General features: G+C 36.5%; 1 pseudogene; it reads left to right on the top strand.

The window, feature by feature from the left end:
* Positions 1-532: 532 nt before the first annotated feature.
* LOC130021157 (40S ribosomal protein S13-like) lies at positions 533-16,708 on the top strand (annotated as a pseudogene).
* Positions 16,709-19,314: the final 2,606 nt, after the last annotated feature.

The raw sequence follows: 19,314 nt of genomic DNA, 5'->3' as shown, positions 1-19,314 counted from the left end.
GAAGAGAGGACCACAAGCCAAAAATGCTGGCAGCTACCAAAAACTGAAAATAAGAGAGAAATAAAGTTCTCCCCCGATGACTCTAGAATTAATTTGATTTTAGTTCAATAAAGGTAACCTGAACTTCTCCATAACTCCAAGAGAATAAACTTGCATTAACTTATTTGTACCTAAATCTGAGGTAATTTTTCTAACAACACTACCATAACTACCACACTACCATTTACTAACACTATGACCATGGAAGAGATATGATAGAATTCTTCTGTTAATAAAAATAATAGATGCAGCTAATACTTACTAAGTTCTTATAGTGAGTCAGACAATGTGATAAGCATTTATTCTTTACTATTTTCTGAATTTAACTGCAATTATCTAAATCCAGTACCTCTACTCTTAATCATGAGGACTGCCAACCTGTTCCTTCTGATTCATTCTCCTACGTCTCTTCTCTGGAAGATGGGTTCATATAAAGTGTCTATGCTTGCTCTCTAAACCCAAACTTCTGGTTGTTTTTGGCCAGTGGGAAGCAATGGCTGGAGATGTGATGGTAAGTTTACACAGAGATCTTTAGCTCTCTCCTTCCTAAGTTACCACAGGTTGATTTCATCCTTCTCCTTAGATAACAATTCTTGTCAGCTAATTCTACATGCTGTTGGTTTGCGGAATCCTTGCTCCCACGATCTCTGGGAATTTTCCCATCCCTTCAGGAACAATAATAGTTGTTCCTGAATTCTCTTCACATTTCTGTTGTTTTTAAATGCCCCATTTTTAAAACTCCCTATTGGCTCTGCCATGAGAGACTTTGCTCATAGTCTCCCTTTTATTAACTAAGAAATCTAAGACTCAGTATGATTATTATTAGTTACAAATTTTATCCAAGGATAAAATTACCAAAAAATGAATGTGTTAAAACTTTTTTCATCTTCTGTTGTGATAGGCAACATTGTTAATATCCTTCCAAATTTAAGAGAATCGAATTTCTTGTTCATGTTGAGCCTGTCATTGAAGCTGACTAAATTTTTATCAGGCTGTGCCCCTTACTAAAATATAGTGGTCTCATTTTGTAGGAAGGCCATCGGGTACTCTTAAGATAATCTATGCAAATTTGATGAATATAATATATCACTTTCTATCTTGTTTTGATCATTCTGACACCACATTTTCCTGTTACGCAAACATTTGAGAGTGTGGTTTGAGTATCTTCAAAGACCATGCCAACCGAGAGGAAATATTTCTGAGTTGTCTGAGTTATGTGTGGCCATCTTTTATGATATCTGTAAATCTAACAGCTGTATCCTAAGTTAAGAAGTGATGGACATTTCTCCAGACATGAAACAATTCATCAAAAATCCATCTTGCACATAATATAAAACTTTAATAATTCAGCCCAACTGGGGGCCTGGCCAGGCTGCAACATGTTGTACAAAGAAATGCAGTTTGATGGCTGTAAAATACAAATAAGAACTTGAATTAGGTAAATAGAATGTGTCCAAGCATAGTTCTTCTGAAGTCTGCTTGCTTGAATAGCTAAGAAAGATTTATAATTGGTGTATCAATTATTTCTGTGGGGATAGATGTTTTTATGATGCTTAAGGGCACTTAAAAGTTTGTTCTCATAAGTAATTCAAACATTCCTTTTGAAATTCTGCTTGCACTATTAATTTATCTAGCAAATTAATCACAGAATCATAACATTTTAGTGCTGAAAGAGGTCTCAGAGAAAATCCAGAGCAATTCTCTTTGCGGTTTCTTGGTTTATTCCTTTGTAGTGTTCATAGTACACAGGTCAACATTCCACAAACCCCCTCAACTCTTCCCAGCCTCCTAGGATATTGGTCTATATGAGGGGTTCAGCATAACTAATTTCTTCCTGCTTGCAAAGGGAACACTAAAACATATCATCTGTGATATGATACAATTCACTGAAACAAAGCCTTTGTTCTTGATGCTTCCCTTCTTCCTTGACACAATTCAGTGCCCTATATCTTATGTCCCTTTTGTTTGTTTTTTCAGTCACTTCGACTTTTTTGGAAGGAACCAGGGATGACCATTTTTTTCAATGACTGGCTTTGCAAATTTCTTCCAATCTGTAATCTCTGTCCAGTCCTTAGAAGTCCGACTCTGCAAAATTGCTCTGTAAAACTCATCAATAACAGAGTTCAAAACTCCTATGATTTGACCATTCCATGATAACTTTTGAATTGGTTAAGACTTGAAACTCTCTTCTTTGTTGGCTTCTACTAAAGTCATTTTCCCTGTTTTACCCCGACTACTTGTACTATTTCTTCTAGTCCCTTTTGTTAGAGTTCCTATTTGATGTATCTACTATTTTCATTCTTTATATTTTAGAAACCATAAACATTCTACTACTTTAACTACTTTTGTGCTAATATAACTTAAAACTAAGTCTCTGTCACACATCTTTCTCTTAACTTAACCTTCTAAGGTGGGACTAAATTCCAGAGTCTTCAAAACTAAAGATCTGAAACAGCATTACTCTTTCCCCTCAAATGTACCTCCACTCATATTTTCCTTTTTCTAAGTATTATCACCATTCACATAGGTATCCAAGAGTTACTTAAGAGTTCCAGCAATTGCTCCATTACTCCCAATATAAAACTTAAAACTACTTAAAATAACAAAAAAGTGGGACTTGAGAGATAGTAATCAGGTAAGTTGCTTGCCTTGCCTGCACTCAACCTAGGTTCTATCCACGGACCATATATGGTCTCCTGAGATGTTTCAGGAGTAAGCCCTGAGCGTAGGGCCAGGAGTTAACACTAAGTACTGCTGGGTGTACAAAGATGAAAAAGGAAAAGAAAAGGAAACAAAGAAAAAGAGGTAAAAACTTAGGTGATAACTACTGCTTACTGCAACTGTTCCATGTCTTACAGTTCTCTGTCAAGTCCTCTATTCTAGGTAGACTGTCCTTCTCATAACACTCAAACACAATTCAGGAGTCAGTACAAAAATTTTCTCCTCTACAAATCTTTCTAATTAATTTTCCTCTCTGTAAGATTCTGTCATTCTTTCCTATATGCTTCATCTGTGTGTGACACTTAGATTCACATTGGTCCTCACTCCCTACCATGAATACACATATATATTTTATATCTTAATCATGAGTTTTGAAGTACTGACTATTATGTCACGATAATTTGGTCTAAAATACTAACTTTACCTATAGTTTTTAAAAGCAAGTATCTCACCATAATTGTACTTAATAAATAGTTCCTGGGTCAGAAATATAAGTGTGATCATTTCTGAAATCAAAACTCAAGAATCAAAAATTCTTAACTATTATGTTTCCCAGATGAAGCCTTTTATGGATTTTTTCCATTAAAGGTCAAGATGAATACTCTACAATAAAGTCAACAGAATTTGGTAACTTCTTTGGGATTTTACTGAGGGAAAAGGAAGCTCTATACATGATTTATGTTGTCTGATTGAATCAAGAGTTTCTGAATGATTAAGAAACTAGAACTTGACTAAGTTGGAAACCATGTGGCCTATAACAGAAAGCCTTTAAAAAAAACAAGATAAATTTCTAGATGAAGAAAATGGATTATTTCTATACTTCATAAGTAGGATGAGAACTTCAGTGCTTTCAGTTATAAATAAATTACTTTAACCGGTGCTACTCCAGGACAAGGGGTAAATTATTTCTTTAGTGAATTATTGAAAAATGTATATTTGGAACAATCTTATGGCTTATTTTAATCATGTCTTCATTTAAGTTCAATGAAGGGAAGTGAGTGGGGTGAGTTTTGCTAGCATAAATATGAGTTTAAAAAACACAATTCTTGACAGTGGAAATAGTACTACCACTTTACTGAGTCTACCAGGAGCTAGGTATTATGAGCTAGGTATCTTTATTACATGTTCTCACTTTTAGAAGCAGTAACAATAATGATGTAATTATTCTGGGTTAGCCCTAAGAATTTTATATGTGCTAAATCAGCTCAGAATTTACACAGATTACCTCATTTTCAAAGTTTTCAAGTATCTTCCATGCTATAGCATATTTCACTACTTAATCCCCTTTTATTGTAAGATAAAATTAATTCAAATGTGTGAAAAATAGCTTCTGTGGCCATTAAATTTCCTCTCCTCTTGTTATATTATCTACTCTGTAGATAATGATTTCTGCACATGGCAGAGCCCATGTAAAGCTTACCAATTTGTATTTTTAGGAGACCAGTAGCATTGTGCACCATCCATTACCTTCTTTGTGAGCTCTCTGGTTGATGGCTTAGGAAAATGCTACCCAATTTTAACTACAAGCAAAAAGGAATCAAATATTCCAGACCTTCCCCCATCTACTTGGGAAACTCTATTTGTAGAAATTGGTCTGTTTCAACTCTTAGGGTCTTTATGTGTTTATCAGCATACTAATTGTCTTTTAGTACTAGAATGAATTTACATTTTGACTCTTTTTTCTCAGTATATGATCTTTGTGATAAAAAAATAATGTAAAGTGAAGTGAGTAGATTAGGGATTGGACACATTTCTACCTGACACTTAGATATTTCTCATTCCTAATATAATGAGACACATGTTAGATGCAATCAACCTCTCCTTTTTATAGGTAGTCTACCAAGGTCACACAGCCAGTTAAAAGGAAAATTTGAATATGAGATCAGGGGCCAACATGTCTATCATAAACATAAAGTAACATGAGTACATTTAAAAGTAACATGAATACATAATAGAAAAGAAAAGAAAAAAAAAAGAAAAATCTAACTTCTAATTTCCTTTTTGCCAGTTCTTAGCTGTGGGACCTTAGATAACATACTTCCTAGACCCTTTAATCATGAAGCTGTGACCTAAATGTGATCATCTGTGTAGAGTACCAAAGGCTGCACTAATGTTATGACTTGGTAAATATTAATCTTTGTGGGTAAAGTCTCTTTGGTCTAGATGTTGAAAAGTCCTTAATAGTAAAAAATACCTATGGTTCTCCATTGCTTCCTCCATATCCAAAGCAAGGAAAATGGTTGGCACCTGCCTCCCTGGGATAGTGCCCTTCTGCTTTACTTGAACATCAGTTGCAACAATGCCAGAACGGACCGTGCAACTCTGCTTTTGAAGAGCAATAAGCTTCCTTAAATTCAGCCATCTCTATTCCTAAGCACTTGGATTGAGTCACCCTGAGAAGTTCTAGTAGACTCCCAAAAGAGTATTTTGGATAGAAAGCAAAAGTTTATTGTTTTCACTTTATGGTTCCCAAGTGTAAGAGTGAACCCAGAACATAGTTTGAACTCCCTGTTAGGCCCTAAACACTCTACACTATCAAATACAACACAATAGTTGTAATTGAATCGTATTACTTACAGTCATAGTTTCCCATTGCAAAATATTGTCTTAATTTTAACCAACATGCATACTCCCCAAAATCCAACTGAAACTTTCCCTGCTAAATGTTCTAACTAAACAAACAGAAAAGTTTTGTCTTGCATTATTGTTTTCTGACAACATACCTCCTTGAAGGATGTGTCTGAGGTATCTTCTTATTGTTACTTTCTCAGGGATGGGTCTGACTATTAAATATATTTTCCTCATGTCTCTGGAGGATGATAGCCACTAAGCCGCCAAGGGGAAGCAGGCAGAGGGACAACACCCTTTCCTCCCTGGAGTGGCCCGGCGACAGTAATGTACTGTGGGGTCCGGACGCATTTCTGCCAAAAGCCACTGGGTTTTGAGATTTGTTTCTGAGTCTCTGGGATCATGACCATTAAGCAGTTTGATCAGGAACCAGAGAGGCCATGCCTCCAATTATATAGCTGAGCCGGAGGTGGTATGTTGGTGTGTTTCCCACATACCTAACTTTTGGCCGTTTACTTTCTTGGTAAACGTTGCCCCAAGTTTTTGGTGTCTGGCCAAAGACACAGCAGCAATTTTGCGGTATCTGGAAGTCTGAAGGTGCCATCAGCCTGCTGATGCACTCGCCTTATAGGTACAGATTGACCTGCTGGCAGAACCGTACTCCCTATCTTCTTTTTCAATACCTGTCCTTCAGTTAGTTATATGAGAAGATAAAAATCATCACCTCTTTAATAATTATATAACTTTTAGGAAAATCTACTCTATGTAAAAACTAAATTATTATTTTCTTCACTTTATACCCAACATAATACAAACCAACATTTCTAAACTTGTTTCTTCATCTGAAGAATAGAGATAGTAATAGTACCCATTGTGTAAACCCATTAACCTAGTGTGGTTTTAAGTAATAAGATAGATGATTAATGTAAAGGACGTTGTGTACTTTTTATCATATGTAAATAATCAACTAATAGCTACTCATGTTTTGTCATTGGATAATAGGGAAATAAAAAATACCTAAGACACACTTCCCATGCTCTGGGATTTCAAAGGATATTTGAAATTACAAGACATGAACAAGCAATAAGAAGATAGTGTGAGAGAGATCTTGATAAAGTATGTGATGTAATATATGTCAAATGAGTGAGGGAAAGAATATTGTGCCTAGGGGCTGAAGTGATAGGACAGAGGGTAGGGTGTTTGCTTTGCACACGGCCTACCCGGGTTCGATTCCCAACATCCCATATGGTTCCCCCAGCACCGACAGGAGTAGTCCCTGAGTGCATAGCCAGGAATAACCCCTGTGCATCACCGGGTGTGACCCTCCCAAAAAAAGAATATTGTGGCTAGAATATTTTAATATAAATTTAAAAGACAAGTTAATGGAAGACTAATGAGCTAGAGAGAAACTACAACAGAGACTGAATATGTTGTTACAATTGTCTAAATTTAAGGTAACGTTTAAAGTCTGGTGATTGTCCAGTGGTGGAGGGAAAAAGACAGCTCTGATACACTTAAAATAATTGCTTTCTAATAGAGAAGAATACATAGAGAGGGGCTTTTATATGAGGAGGAAGACATTCCCAGATTTTAATCTCAGGAGGAAGGAAAAATGAGCATACTTTCTATAATTAAATAAAGTCATTTATTCAGTCATTTTCTAAATAATGAAATAGGTCATATTTCTGCATTCTCTCTATAAGTCCCTGCACCAAGTAATTTGGATCCAGAGATGAGTACAGCAGTCCCTGCCTTCCAGGAAATAACGGTCTAGTCTAGTCAGAATGGGAACTGGCTTGGAAGAAAAATGAGTATTTAATCATAGATTTGGTCTAAAGGAAACTTACATGTCATGTATAATTCTCCATTGCACTACCTGAAACAATCTTAAAAGATGGGAAAACTGAAGTTGAAAGTAAAATTAATGCCTCTAATTAGTTGGAGTCAAGTCAGAATGTGAGCCTAAGATTTTTTAAAATTTTAGTTTAGGTAGCATGATTGCAGTAAAGTTAATAGATTAATGTACAAAGTTATTGCACCCACCACCAAGTGCTCAAGTTCCTCTACCCCTGTTTCTATGTGATCTTTAGTCCACTTCCTCAGCATTACCCAACTTTCCTCCACTATTAATTTTGCAATTCAACATAAAAGTTTGTCATTGTCATGTTTTCTCTTTTTGCCCCCCTCTATTTATTTATTTATTTTTTTATTAGTGAAACACCATGAGGTGTTTCACTAATAAACTTAGTGAAAGACCATGAGGTGTTTCACTAATAAACTTACAGTTATAGACTTACAATTTTTTTGTGCTTGGATTTCAGTTATACAATGATCAAGTAAACATCCCTCCACCAGTGCCCATTTTCCACCACCACGGGTCCCAGTATCGCTCCCACCCCCCCATACCCCCCATCCCACCCTGCCTCTGTGGCAGGGCATTCCCTTTTGTTCTCTCTCTCTCCTTTTGGGTGCTGTGGTTTGCAAGAGAGGCATTGAGTGGCAATCATGTTTGGTCTATAGTCTACTTTCAGCATGCTTCTCCCACCCTGGCAGGATCCTCAAAACACCCTTTATTTGGTGCTACCTTCTCTGTCTGAACTTCCTTTGCCCCTAGCACGTGTGGCTGGCCTCCAAGTCATGGAGCAAAATTCCTGGGTGTTAGTCTCCCATTTTGTTACTTTATGTTCCCCAGATGAATGTAATCTTTCTGTGTCTATCCCATTCTTTCAATTAACATGATACTTTCCATGTAGTACCACTTGTATGTAAATTTCATGACTTCATCTTTTCTAACAGCTACATAGTACTCCATTGTGTAAATGTACCAAAGTTTCTTTAACCAGTCATCTGTTCTCGAGCACTCAGGTTTTTTGTCCAGATTCTGACTATTGTAAAGAGTGCTGCAATGAACAAACAAGTGCAAATGTCACTTCGACTATATATTTTTTGCCTCTCTGGGATATATTCCCAGGAGTGGTAATAGGAAGCTAGTTTAGCAATTCAGCAGACCATCTTATTTATGAAATGCCAAATAAAAGCTAAATCTCAATTTGAACTTCAACTTGGCCTATGGAAGAATGAGAAAGTCACTGGAATATGTTGAAATGAGGGGAAAGCACACAGGATCCTTTTATTCAAGTACCATTCTCCCAGATTTACTTTGTACAAATTCAAACCTGGAGAAGGGAAGTGTTTGCAGAAGTGACATAAGACTTCCAAGGAGCCTACTCTGGAATTTTCATCCTGGGCATCTGAGGGAACTGAAGGAGGTACTTGATCCAGGATTATATATGACAAGTGAAAAGATTACTTTATATATACAGCTGGGTGTAAAGAAAAGTGTCTGGGAAAGAATTCATGCAGATAGATGACTGAACAAATAAGAATAGTGGTCCTCCAATAGATTACTTGTCCCCACTACCATGTTCTCCAAAACAAACAGGTTTTGGTTCCATTGATCTTTTATTTGTCCTTCTATTTTTGTTTTATTTCATTTGTTTCTTCTATGATGTTTGTTATTTCCATTCTTTTACTAACTTTAAGCTTAATGTATAAATTTACATTATTAAGAATCATTTTTGTTTACTCCATGTCTTGGAGGCCAGATTCACACTCTAGGGGTAAAGGCAGCTCAGATAGAGAAGGTAGCACCAAATAAAGGGTATTGGGAGGATCTTCCCAGGATAGGTGAAGCATGCTGAAAGTAGACTCTAGACTGAACATGATTGCCACTCAATGCCTCTTTTGCAAACCACAGCACCCAAAAGGAAAGAGAGACAACAAAAGGGAGTGCCCTGCCACAGAGGCAGGGTTCGATGGGGGGATGAGGGGAGTGGGAGGGATACTGGGATTAGTGGTGGTGGAGAATGGGCACTGGTGGAAGGATGGGTACTCGATCATTGTAGAACTGAAACCCAAGCACAAAAATTTGTAAGTCTACAACTGTACCTCATGGTATATCACTAATAAAAAAATAAAAGAATCATTCTTATTCTTATGTAGGCATTTACTGCTATGAACATACCTTTTATTTTGTATATATTTTGGTGGGTTTTTTTTTTGGGAAGGAGAGGATTCTACTTGGTATTTCCAGGGACTCTTATCCTTGAACATCACTGACTCTCCTCAGTGATGCTCAAGGATAAAAATCAGTCTTCTTACATGTAAAGCATGTGTTAAGACTGTTGTGCTACCTTTCCAGGCCAAGTTGGTTTTAAAAAATAAAATAAGTAAACTTTAGATTTTAATAACATATTTAATTAGCTAGATGTAACAGACATTTACAAAACATCCCATCCCAAAGCATCAAAATATAAATCTTTCTCACAAATACATAAACATTCTTTAGAACAGATCATGTTAGGTCACAGAACAAGTATCAATACATTTAAGAAGTGGAGTTAATACCTACTTCAGCAACTAAATCAGTGACTGAATAAATAGCAGTACTCCTACACTAAAAATAATAAAAATTAAAAATAAAATTCAGTATCACTGTCATCCCATTTTTCATCGATTTACTCAAGCGGGCTCCAGTAATGTCTCTATTCCTCCCAGCCCTGAGATTTTAGCAGCTTCTCCCTACTCATCTTTCCCAATGATTGGATGCTCTTTCAGGGTTATGGAAATGAGACCTGTTATCGTTACTGTTTTTGGCGTAGCGAATATGCCGCAAGGAGCTTTCCAGGCTCTGCCTGTGCGGGCGGGATACTCTAGGTAGTTTGCCAGACTCTCCTAGATATAGATATAGATGATATAGATATAGATATAGATATAGAGATAGAGATAGAGATAGAGATATGTGTATACATATATATATTTGTCTCTATGATTTGTTGCCTAATGTCTGAAGCCTATCAAATAATTATGGGAAATGGGTAGAAAGTGTCTTATGATGTGTCCGGAAAGCGGCCTGGTCCATGGCGGCAGTTGGGTAGTGGAGGTCGGCTGCCAGGGCTGGGTTCCCTGGTGTGGCGAGGGCTCTTACTCGCCCCGTTGTGGGGCGCCCCAAATGAAAACAGCCTGGTGCGAAGTCCCAAAATAAATAAATAAATAAATTAAATTTAGGAAGACTAAATCGAAAATATCAAATATTATTTTCAACCACAATGTATAAAACTAGAAATCAATTACAGGAAGAAAACTAGAAAATTCAAAAATATGTAGAGAGTAAGCAATATGATATGATTAATGAATCAAAGAGGAAATCATGATAAAAATTAACATATTTTAAGACAAATCAAAGTTTGAATACAACATGATAATTTTGGAGTAATACAGAAAAATTAATTCTAAAAGGTATGTTCAACATATGTATGAACATAGGCAATTATTTTTGTACACAAACTATTTTATTTTAACATATAGAATGACCAAAAACAAGACATGATGTCATATATAGGGATATACTCTGTATAGAAAAGTGAAGTGTATTTGTAAATTAAGCAAATATATCAAAATATATTAAAAACATTACTAATGCTATGCCTGGAAGTGCTGTTTTTATGTGGTTATCATTTAATGGTATCGCTAATAAAATGATACTAGTGTTCACTCTCATAGTCTTGATGAGAAGTTATTACATCTTCACTAGCATTAAAGTGCTCAAGACTTCCACCACTATTTCTTCATCACCTTTGGTTGGCCCATTCCTTCACTGCTCAGTTATCTGTTTTGTGGTCAAGACCAAGAATTCGCCCTCATTAGATACTGTCCATTCCCTTATTTTATTTCTCTATATACCACAGATAAATGAGATCATCCAATATTTGTTCCTCTCCCTCTGACTTATTTTACTTAACATGGTACCCTCCAGTTCCATCCAACTTGCAACAAACTGAAAGATTATGCCCTTTATTACAATGTCATAGTATTCATTGTGCACAAATACTACAATTTTTTTAATCCATTTATCAGTCATTGGACATATGGGTTGTTTTCATATCCTGTCTGTTGTACTTAGTGCCGCAATGCACAAAGATATGAACATGAAGTGCCATAAAGTACTTCTTACATCCTAGACTTGTCTTCCTTCACAGTTTTTCACTAAAATATGCAGGGCCCTTCGATGTTCACATGTGTTACTCTTCCACTATGCTATGAGTCCTTTAGAGCAATAAATTTAAATCTATCATTTATAAATTCCAATATTAGCAGTTATAGCATTCAATAAATGGCTACTGGATAAGAGAGTAGATGTCTTTTGGAGTGGATATCACACTAATTTATATACCCCTCTCCCAAACTGAGTAATATTCACACAATGTTTGAAGTGTTAGAAATTTAGAAATATTCAAGTTCTTGCAAATTATTCATTCACTTTGAAGAATATAGATTTTTCTTTGAGGTGTTTAAAATATGAAAAAAGAAAAATTTTAAAATAAGAAAAAAAAGCAGTTAATAAAGGTAGGGAAGTGTGAAATAGGAAAGAGGAGTGAAAACATAGGAAGACAGATAGCATGATGAGTCAATATCTCTGAATCTTCAAAAGGTTCAAGAGACTCCAGAATCATCTTTCATTTCTTGTTCCTTGATAAAGTAATGAGCAAATCAAAATTTTATGTCAGAAGTTGAGCAGAGAAAATTTAAAGGCCCAAGTCAGAAACACAATTAAGTAAATGGCATTTTATCTCCTCGAATATAGTTTAGGCCTCAATGATGAATATATTCTCATACTAGTTTTTATTATTATGCTGACTTCAGCTTTAACCCACTTCTGGAAACCAGTTCCTCTACATTTAAAAATTCCTTGGGAGTTCTGAGCTATCTTTACTTTCTCTGGACATTAGCTCTTTGGGTTATAGGTACTCCTTCCAGACCTCCTTTAATTTCTGCATTTGCCCAGTCAGTCTTGATATATTCAAGTCCTAGTGTACAAATCTTGATTTGGCTATGCAATCCTGGCCGGTCTCACCTGATCCTTCAAACCCATGCCAACTTTTGCAGTTTTACTAGGCTTAGAAACCCCCCAATTACCTATTCCCACCCCATGATTCTCTTGACTCTCACAGACTCAGATTAAAAGTCTCTTCATCTCTTGGACTGAATTTTCAGATTTACTCAACAAAGAAACTATGTTGTTGTGTTGTTTTTTAAGATAGTTTAACAAAACTGTCACTTCCTAGTCTTAAAAGACTGACAGCTGGTGACAAAAGACAGTAATTACACTGAAATAACTCTTCAAAACATCTCTACCAGGTTTTGTGAGCAATTTCACCCAAATGTTTCTGATTTTAAAACGGCTCCCTTTGTAATTGCTATTTAAATCCAGAAAGTACATAAAAGAACACATAAAGCATTTAAAGGTCTTTCCCTCACTTTGGAATCACATTTTTAAAGTTTGTATTACATGTATTCTTATTCTATAAATCCGAGAATTAAGTGGCTGCTAATTCAAACATATTCCACATGTACAGCGGCTACCATAAATAAAATTGCCTGTTTCCATTTGGAAATTCATTCCTTTCTATCCAATCACATAATGGCAATATTGAAAGGCAAGGGGAACAAATCACATTAAAAATGTTAAAACTGGGAAAATATAACTTCCAACTTGAAGTAAAATATAAATAAACCACCTCATCTTAAGCACCTTTGTTTAAGGATAGAAGATATAAGCTGAGTATTTTGTGTTTCAGAATATATTCAGTGACATAAGAGCTTTAGGAGACATAAGACGTAAGAGCTTTAGGAGTATCCCAGTAATTAGTGACATAAATTATAAAGTGTCTGTCTTCGGTTTTAAAGAGTACAAGGTCTCACCAAAATTTTTTATAAATATAAAATACAAAAACTTTCCCCCGATGAGTGTAATTTATGGTACTTTTGCATACAATTATTCTGGTATACAGGAGGAAAAGAAAAGCTGAAGTTAACAGTTTCAACAGTGAACACAAGCAATATTGACTCTGATAACTCCTTAAATTATCATCAGGGAACGATTTTTAAGATATACTAAATTTTTTTATTAGTGAAACACCATGAGTTACAGTTGTAGATTTACAATTTTTTGTGCTTGGGTTTCGATTATACAATGATCAGATACCCATCCCTCCACCAGTGCCCATTTTTCACCACCATGGATAATATCCCTTCCACCCCCATCACCCCCATCCCACCCTGCCTCTGTGGCAGGGCAATCCCTTGTGTTCTCTCTCTCCTTTTGGGTGTTGTGGTCTGCAAAAGAGGCATTGAGTGGCAAACATGTTCAGTCCATAGTCTACTTTCAACATGCATCTTCCCTCCTGGGAGGATCCCCCAAACACCCTTTATTTGGTGCTCCCTTCTCTATCTGAGCTGTCCTTTCCCCTAGAATGCCCGACTGGCCTCTAAGCTATGGAGTAATCCTCCTGGTGCTGATCTCAGCTATTCTTGGATATTAATCTCATATTTTGTTACTGTATATCCCCCAGACGAATGCAATCTTTCTATGTCTATCCCTATCTTTCTGACTCATTTTGCTTAGCATGATACTTTCCATGTTGTACCACTTGTATGTAAATTTCATGACTTCAAGATATGCTAAAATTTAAGTAATAGGATGGAGTGAAGATTTTTAAATGTTAGACTAGTAAAATTTAGATGTGAAAGAAACCTCACAAATTACTTTGTTAAAAATGAAAACGAGATCTTGAGTACATTTATTATCTGATAGCAAAATAAGGATCTTAAATGTAAAGATAGACGTAACATACTTTGAGTAATAAAACATGATGTACAAAGGTTAAATCAAATAGCATTGGGCATGATTGTGATGGAATGCAGTGACCTCCTCTGAAAGGTGCAGGCTCACATATAGCATACTTCCTGCTCCCTCTCTAGGAGTACCAAAAGGTTGGCAATAATGAAACTGAAAAGCTCTGCAAGTTAATGATAATTGGGAAAATGAAGAGGTATGGGGTACAAAACCCAAAAGGCTTATTATAATTATGAGAACAGAAAATCAACTAATTTTAGACAAATTATTAGTGAAAATTGTATAACCACATTATAAACCTTCTTTCAAGCATGTAATTTAAAAAAAAACGTGTTTTAACCTTTTTTTCCCCCCAAGGAGGTGTCATTTTTAAATTCAGGTTTGTCTTTTTAAAACATTCATATGTTAATTTGATCTACAGTAACACTTTTTTTAGAAAAGCAAATTATACTATGGAATAAAAATGCTTATCAAGAGCTTATGTTTTGTTCTTTGAAGTGGGGCAGGCAGAATTTCTAGATTATAAGCACCAGAATTAAGTCTTATTAACTCTTTATGCACTTCACCCTATCTTTGTTATACCTCTGAGTAAAAATTGTTGATTTCCAAAGTCAGTGGTGACTCAAGGTGATTCACAAGTGCTCAGCAGTGGAGAGGAGTTGGCTGGACTGTTTGAAATAATAACAGTAGGGGTCTATAGGCAGTAAAGCTTGTTACTGATAATAAAGATAATAAAAGGAGGGGAAAACCCAAACAAATTCAAATAAGCCTAAACTTCAAAAGTCTTGAGTTGGCAGACTTGATGGAACAGATATTTAGTAATAGTTTGAGCTATTTACTTTGTGGTAGGAAGAATTGGTTTAAGGTTTCACAAATAAGAAATATATTATCGTAAAATATATGTAAATATATAGGAAATTTCCATCTCTGAATGCTTCTAAGAGTGCAATAGATTTTAACTATTGTGATTAGTGCTGCTATGAGCATAGGGGTGTAAATGTCTTGCCCTTGTAATTTGGGGGCCTTTTGGGTAGATATCAGGAAATAGAATTGCTAGGTCATGTAGAAGTTTAATAGTTTTTTGGAAGAGTCTTTGTAATTTTCCAAAAGGGTTGGACCTGTCGACATTCCAACATTCCCACAAGAGGTGGAAGACAGCTGCTTATTTTTGTTACTTTTAGTGTATGCCAGTTTCACTGGGATGAGATGGTTTTGTTGTTGTTTGTTTTGCATTTTTCTGAAGGTCAATATAGCAAAGTATTTTTTTTCATCTACCCCATTGGCCATCTATATGGCTTTCTTGAGGATGTTTCTGTTCATCTTTTCTCATTTTTTAATAGAATTGTTTGTTTTTTTTTTCTTGTAAAGTTTTATAGGAGTTTATCTTACAAATTAGGGGGCAGAGTGATAGCACAGTGGATAGGGCATTTGCCTAGCACATGACGAACCTGGGTTTGAGACCCACCATCCCATATCGTCCCTCAGCACTGCCACAAGTAATTCCTGAGTGCAGAACCAGGAGAACACACGAGAATCACTGGGTATGACCTCCAAAGCCTAAATTAATAAACAAATAAGAGAGCAAAATTACATGAGTCATCAGAAAATATTTTATCCCAGTTTGTGGGATGTCTTATTATTCTGGTTATAATTTCTTTTCATTGCAGAAGCTTCTTGATTTGATATAATTCCATTTTTGGTTTTTTTGCTTCCATTGCCTAACCAATGGCATTGGATCATTGAAGGTACCCGTAGATTCACTGTCATGAAGGCTTCTCCTTATGTTTTCCTTCCAAGTATTCAAGAACAGAAGATTGAATAAGGAGACTATATCGTATATGTAAAACTGTTTGGTTGTAAGATTCAGTTTGTCACTACATGGATAGAATGATCATGCTCCCTGCTGAAATAAGCCAGAAGGAGAAAGATGCAGAATCATCTTTGTCATCTATGACACATAAAGACACAAAGTAAGGGACTGAAAAATAGGCCAAAGAAACAAAATATATAAACTAGCTGTAGAACTGAACTCACCAATGTAGGGAGACAAGAGAGAAGAGGAAGTAGGCATGAGGGGATAGATCTTAAGACAATAGTAGAAGGAAGTAGACATTCTGGTTGGGGGTGTAGTGTTGGAATATTGTATGCATGCTACCCTATTATTGATAGTACTGCAAATCACAGTAAATAAATTTTTAAAAAAATTTAAAGGTCCTTATTTTCCCCCGCCACCATCATGGTCGCATGCACGCTCCAGGGAAGGGCTTGTCCCAGTCGGCTCTGCCCTATCGGCTCAGCGTCCTGACCTGACTGAAGCTCACATCTAACGACGTGAAGGAGCAGATCTACAAACTGGCCAAGAAGGGCCTGAGGATGTCCCAGATTGGTGTCATCCTGAGACACATGGAGTTGCCCAAGTGCACTTTGTGACGGACAATAAAATCCTCAGAATCCTTAAATCTAAAGGACTTGCTCCGATCTTCCTGAGGGTCTCTACCCTCTAATTAAGAAAGCTGTTGCTGTTCGGAAGCATCTTGAGAGGAACAGAAAGGATAAGGATGCTAAATACCATCTGATTCTCATTGAGAGTTGTAGTCACTGTTTGGCCCACTACTACAAGACCAAAGGAGTCCTCCCTCCAACTGGAAATATGAATCATCTACAGCCACTGCCTTTGTCACATAAATTTTTGTATTCAAGCAATAAAATCATTGTTTAACTAGAAAAAAATTTAAAGGAGTGTTAAGCAAAACAGAACAATTTATATTTCTTTCTAAGACATACTAATTAATGTATTACCAAATTTGAGTACATGGATATTTAATCACTTTTGTGATGTCTTCAGGATCATTTAGAAATAATTTTATTATTTCTATTTACTACTACCTTACTAAAATATTTTATACAAGAAAATAATAAAGGCTTTCTGTGACTAGGTGCTGCTTTCACTGAACCTTATAAGCAGTACTGGAAAGCAGCCCAGAGCGTGGCACGGGCTGGATAGTGGAGGTAGTAGAAGTCGATGATGAGGTATCTGGCTCTGGAAGGGTAGGTCTCTTGGATGTGATCCCTGGGTCACCAGAGATTGGTGGAAGCAGGCAGAGGATTTCTGCTTCCGGATCCTGTTGAGCCGGAGTCCAAGGTCACAAAGTTCTGCTTTACCTGGTTCTGTGGGGCTTTACTCATGCGTGAGGCTTGGCCTGAGCGGTCTGGAAAGCGGCCTGGAGTGTGATGGTGGCTGGGTAGTGGAGGCCAAGCGACACATAATAAGACACTTAATAGCAATTTTTCATTATTACCACACCACTGTGTGAGCTGTATTACGGAATCACTACCAGGATCTCACCATTCTACAAGGAAGTGATCATCGACGTCAAGAGAGGGGTTTGGCAGGGTGATACCATTTCAACAAAACTCTTCAGTGCCACCCTCAAGAACGTCATGCGACGACTGGAATGGGAAGGAATGGGAGTGAAGATAGACAGTCGGCAACAACACCACCTCCGTTTTGTTGATGACATCGTTCTAATAACACCAAACATTAGCCAAGTGACACAAATGCTGGCCGACTTCGACTGTGAGCGTGGAAATGTCAGACTGAACCTGAATCGCATGAAGACAATCTTCATGAGAAATAGACTCATTCCTGACATTTCATTTGATCTCAATAGAACAAACATCTCCGAATGCAGCTGTTATGCATACCTAGGTCGAGAACTCAACATGATGAATGACCTGGCACCTGAGTTGCACAGGAGGAAGAGAAAAATAAAAAAAAGAAAATTGAGGATACTCAGGATCAAAAAGAGCCAGCTCAAACCAATGAAACACATAACCATTGCATCAAAGAACTCAACTTCCACAAGAATTTGTGGTGTCCCATGAGGAAATAAAGATATATTTCTGAGTACATCGATTATAAAGTGAAGATAGAAGCTGAAAACTCTAGTAATCTCATATGTAACATATTATCAGACTCTAAATTTGTCCCATTCCAAGGTATCAATTTTCCTTGTAAAACCCAAATCAAGATAGCAGATATAAATATTAGAGTTGATTCTCAATTATGTTTATTAAAATAAGTTTTTCAAATATTTCATCTTTTCTTAGACACTCTATAACGTGAAGAACTATAATGATGAAGTTCTGAATTAGAGGACTACAGACAAAACATGTTAGATAAATAAAGTGAAGTTTAATGAAGTAAGGGAAACACCATTTTATTGTTACAAAATAGAAAATCACAAATATTTATAATATAATCACAAATAATTTATAATCTATAAAACTTTATGGTTTAAGATAAATAATTTTAAGGCAGGACTTCTAAAGCACAAAAGTGGTGAGGAACAGCTGAGTTGATGACAAATTTAATAGATTTATTTGATACAAAAATGTATAGATGTTAAAGCAAATTTTTGTAAACAAACTTTAAGACTCAAACCATTGTGCTAGCATTACAGTTTGGCTTCTACGGTTAGGCTTCCATAAAGCCTAGTTTAGTAATGAGAATGGTTATTAGAGAGTATCCTTGAGATCAATATCTGTGTCATAGAAGAGAAGGAAATTGGCATAAGTCAGAGGGCGCAGTCAACTTGTGATATAGGTTCCATGGCTCCATGATCTCAGGCAATCCCTGTACATTGTGTAATGTATATAAAATGAACAGTCCCACACTCAGTGGAGATGGGCTAGCCCTGGAAGAAGTAATAGGCAAGGCAGGCTTCTGCAGCTGAAGCAATGTTTGAAGGGAATGCCAGGTTTTTATTTGCTGAGCGTGCTCATCAGCAGTTTTGGCAGAAATCTTTCCTCTAAAGAGAATTTGACAGGCTGACTCATAGTTCTATCTATGAGTTCATGCTCCCTGAATATAAAACTATTACTATTAGTGCTTAGTGGAAGGATAAGAAAATATATCTACCTCTATTATTGTTTAACATAGAAATAAGGAATTAAGAATTTTTACATTTTCAAAACAAGCTTAACTTTGAAATTTATCTGGATTCTAAGGAAAAGTTGTCCTTTTTTATAACAGCTAGTTTAGCACAGCAGCAGGGCGTTTGCCTTGCATGCAGCCAACATGGCCGACCCGAGTTCAATTCCTCCGCCCCTCTCAGAGAGCCCGGCAAGCTACCGAGAGTATCTCGCCCGCACGGCAGAGCCTGGCAAGCTCCCCGTGACGTATTCGATATGCCAAACACAGTAACAACAAAGTCTCCAATGGATACGTTACTGGGCCCGCTCGAGCAAATCGATGATCAATGGTAGGGCCTTTTTACTCTTCACCCACC

Source organism: Sorex fumeus, unplaced genomic scaffold (assembly GCF_029834395.1).
Source record: "Sorex fumeus unplaced genomic scaffold, SorFum_2.1 ptg000014l, whole genome shotgun sequence".
Lineage (NCBI taxonomy): Eukaryota > Metazoa > Chordata > Mammalia > Eulipotyphla > Soricidae > Sorex > Sorex fumeus.
Note: the sequence above shows the minus strand (reverse complement) of the source record. Positions and strands in the feature narration are given on the sequence as shown.